This window comes from Cetorhinus maximus, chromosome 31 (genome assembly GCF_964194155.1).
Source record: "Cetorhinus maximus chromosome 31, sCetMax3.hap1.1, whole genome shotgun sequence".
Classification (NCBI taxonomy): domain Eukaryota; kingdom Metazoa; phylum Chordata; class Chondrichthyes; order Lamniformes; family Cetorhinidae; genus Cetorhinus; species Cetorhinus maximus.
This window is the reverse complement of record NC_135909.1, coordinates 21,563,822-21,568,058: the sequence shown is the minus strand read 5'-3', so window position 1 is coordinate 21,568,058 and position 4,237 is coordinate 21,563,822. Positions and strand designations below refer to the sequence as shown.

At 43.8% G+C, this 4,237-nt stretch overlaps 1 non-coding gene across 1 annotated transcript; it reads right to left on the bottom strand.

Moving 5' to 3' along the window:
* Positions 1-490: 490 nt before the first annotated feature.
* trnaw-cca (transfer RNA tryptophan (anticodon CCA)) lies at positions 491-562 on the bottom strand. The gene has a single exon. It is a non-coding gene; the product is annotated as a tRNA-Trp (tRNA).
* Positions 563-4,237: the final 3,675 nt, after the last annotated feature.

Here is a 4,237-nt window from a genome sequence, read left to right as displayed (position 1 = left end):
TCGCTATATGTGTGTACGGTGAGCAGAAAGCAATTGCTGTTGTTTGTCAACATTTCTTCTTGAACTCACTGTCTTTCTGTTTTAACAGGGCGAGTTTGAACCTCCTGATATATTAGAAAAATAATGACGCGGGATTGCAGCTTATATAATAAACGATTATTATAATGTTACTAACACCGCGCTCTCCTTAAACAACTGCACGAAGTGGCTGCATAGACGGAGGCGGTTGTGGATTTAAACCGCATGGTGGACAGTTTGTGTTTTAGTACTCTTACTCGGTAACAGAGCAATTGCACAATTAATGCACACACCACATCCCTGAAACATTGATATAAAACAGCGCAACAGAAAGACTGAGTCTGTAAATCGGGAGCATCTGGAGAAGAATGCTTTCATCATGCTTTTGAAATTCAACATTTCGCGAACATTCCAAAACAATGAACTTTGTCCAGATATAAAATACAGGAACTTAAGCTGTCGGTAAACGTCGTGAGCCTGACGTGATTTGAACACGCAACCTTCTAATCTGGAGTCAGACGCGCTACCGTTGCGCCACAAGCCCAATCACACAAACGCCACTCAAACTCCTTCTTAGATTTTATTCTTTAGACCGTGATTATATTCCGTGAGTTGGATCATGAAAGGGAACACGATATTCCCTCCTTCCTTTTTTTCCTTCTTTAGTTTCTGTGGATTTGCATCGAATGGCAGAGTAACAGGGAAAGCACATACCGAGAGAGCAGAAGGTCAGCATTATCCTGTGAAAGAAATTTATCTTCAAATGTTCTTGTTGCATTAAGTGAGTGAGAAATACTTTGCAGGTGGAGTTCAGAATGCATCTGAGTCTGATGGAGGACACAAATGATCGAATTTAGTTTCGTTGTGTTTTTAATTATTGAAATGCTGCAAACTGTGGATGAGGAGAAACCCAAATACAAAGATAAAAACAAAAAGCTAAAAGCTACTGCGGATGCTGGAAATCCAAAACAAAACAAAAACAGAATTACCTGGAAAAACTCAGCAAGTCTGGCAGCATCGGCGGAGAAGAAATCAGTCAACGTTTCGAGCCTTCATGGCCCTTCGGCAGAACTGCAGCATAGTTTCAACAAGGGAGAAATATAAATTGGTTTAAGGTGGGTGGGTGGGTGGGGGGGGGGGGTGGGGGGGCGGGGGGGGGGAGGGGGAAGAGACACATTGAGGGTGTGGTGTGAGCAGATAATAATCAAAAGATGTCACAGACAAAAGGGTCAAAGAGGTGTTGAAGGTGGTGGTCTTTGTCTGAGAAAAGTGCTAATTAAGAATGGAAAACAGGATATTCAAAGTACAGCTCTAGTGGGGGTGGGGTGGAAAGACTAAAGGTTTTAGTTTTAGATTTAAAAATAATGGAAATAGGTGGGGAAAGAAGAATCTATATAAATTATTGAAAAAAAGCGGGTGGGGGGGGGGGGAAAGAAACGGGGTGGGGATGGGGGGAGGGGGAGTTTAAGATCTAAAGTTGTTGAATTCAATATTCAGCCCAGAGGGCTGTAAAGTGCCTAGTCGGAAGATGAGGTGCTGTTCCTCCAGTTTGCGTTGGGCTTCACTGGAACAATGCAGCAAGCCAAGGACAGACATGTTGGCAAGAGAACAGGGTGGAGTGTTAAAATGGCAAGGGACAGGGAGGTTTGGGTCTTTCTTGCGGACAGACCGCAGGTGTTCCGCAAAACGGTCGCCCAGTTTGCGTTTGGTCTCTCCAATGTAGAGGAGACCGCAAATACAACCCAAATACAAAGACTGAAATTTAGCAGAAAGGTAGGAAAACAATGATGCAGGATTTGTGAGAGACCATTAAAGAATGATCCAGCGCGGAATCCGTTATTCACATTAATTTAAAAAAATGAACATTCTGGAAACATTCAGCCCATCAGGTAACATCTGTGGAGAGAGAGAAAAAAAACTGTCAACGTTTGAAGTTTGTGACCTTTCATCATAACTTTTGTATCCGGTAAATAACAATTCGACGTCCCACATCAACAATTCGTTGTTGAGCCGGAACATTCGGAATACTTTCCCGGTCCCGCTCTCTGGAATCACCCACTCCATGTTTGGACCAAACCTTCAATGATGTCAGGAGCCTCCCGGTTCCCGTGAAAGTAAACTGGCGCCAACAATTTGAATCAGATAAAATTCCATGTCGGGACGTGTGAGGTCATCAACTGAAGACCTCGGGAAGATGCATCAGGATTTTGTGTATCTGGTCACTCTGGAGAAACTGAGAGACTGAGGATTGCAAATGCAGAATTCAACAAATATAGTCAACAATTACCACACTTTTAAAAGACAAATACAGTAACAAAGAAAGAACAAAGAGCAAAGAAAAGTAAAGCACAGGAATAGGACCTTCTGCCCTCCAACCCTGTGCCGATCATATTACCTGTCAAACTGAAACATTTTGCACTTCCGGGGTCCGTATCCCTGTATTCTATCCTATTCATGTATTTGTCAAGCTGCATCTTAAACACGACTATCGCACCTGATTCCACCACCTCCTCCGGCAGCGAATTCCAGACACTCACTACCCTCTACGTAAAAAAAAAAATCCGCATATCTCCTTCATAGTTTTCTCCTCTCAACCTAAATCTATGCCCTCTAGTAATTGACTCTTCCACCCTAGGAAAAAGCTTCTGACTATCTACTCTGTCCATGCCACTCAAGTTTGTAAACTTCTATCAAGTCGCCCCTCAATCTCCGTCGCTCCACTGAGAACAATCCGAGTTTCTCCAATCTCTCCTCATACCTAATAAACTCCCGAACAGGCAGCATCCTGGTAACCTCCACTGCACGTTCTCCAACGCCTCCATATCCTTCTGATAATCTAGCGACCAGAATTGCACGCAATATTCCAAGTGTGGCCTAACCAGGGTTCTATACAGCTGCAGCATGACTTCCCAGCTTTTATACTCAATACCCCTGTCAATGAAGGCAAGCATATATGCCGTCCTGACTACCTTATCAACCTGAGTTGCCACTTTCAGTGAGCTGTGGACCTGTACACCCAGATCCCTCTGCCGGTCGATGCACTTCCTCCCCGTAGTAGACCTTCCAAAATGCATTAACTCGCATTTGTCCGGATTAAACTCCATCTTCCATTTCTCCACCCAAGTCTCCAACCAATCTATATCCCTTTGGATCCTTCGACAATCCTCTTCACTATCTGCAACTCCTCCAACCTTAGTGTCGTCTGCAAACTTACTAATTATCCCAGTTACATTTTCCTGCAAATCATTTAAGTATACTACAAACAGCAAAGTTCCCAGCACTGATCCCTGCGGAATACCACTAGTCACAGCTCTCCATTCTGAAAAGCACCCTTCCACTGCTACCCTCTGTCTTCCATGATAAAGCCAAATCTGTATCCATCTTGCCAGTTCACCTCTGATCCCGTGCGACTTTACCTTCTGTACCATTCTGCCATGAGCGACCTTGTCAAAGGCCTTACTGAAATCCATGCATATAACATCCACTGCCCTTCTATCGTCAATCATCTTTGTCACTTCATCCTAAATGGCTTTCCAATAAACATGCAGAAAACTAACATCCGGTTCCAATATCCCTGACTGAGGAACACCACTAGAAACAGCTGCACACAGAGCGTTTACTGAAGGGTCAAATTATATTGTTTCAATGAACCATGAAAGTATCCTGGCTGTAGATTTAGCAGCATTCCCTGTGTTTCAATGAGAAATTCTGTTCTGAATTTAAAAGGAAAGAGTTAATATTTGTAATACTCAGGAGGTCTGTCCGCCACGTGACTGAGGCGAGCTCGCTTCTCGATCGAATCACTGAGAGATCAAGACACGAAGAAAGATGAATAAATTAGCGGGAGACAGTTGGATTCCAATTCCGCTCCCATGGTTAATGTTAACAAAAGCACCATTGAAATGGATCAACAGAAGGATTTTTCAGGATTTACATTCCCAATGACTGAGCGAGGAATCAGCAGCTGGGTACATTTGTGAGTTGCAGGATAGTTTAATGGCAGCTGAATTGATTAGCGTTTGTTCATTGTTTTTTAAGAAAAACTAAACCCCTCTTCATTCCAGTTACGTGGGCAAGCGTGCACAGAGCTGCACACGTGCAAGGCGGGGAGGTAAGTTTCCCCTACCCTCAGACAAAGGGCCGAATCTCCCCTAAAAATACTAACACCCTCACCCAGCAATAACGCGGAGACGCTAAGGAAAGTGGAGTTGAGGCTCTC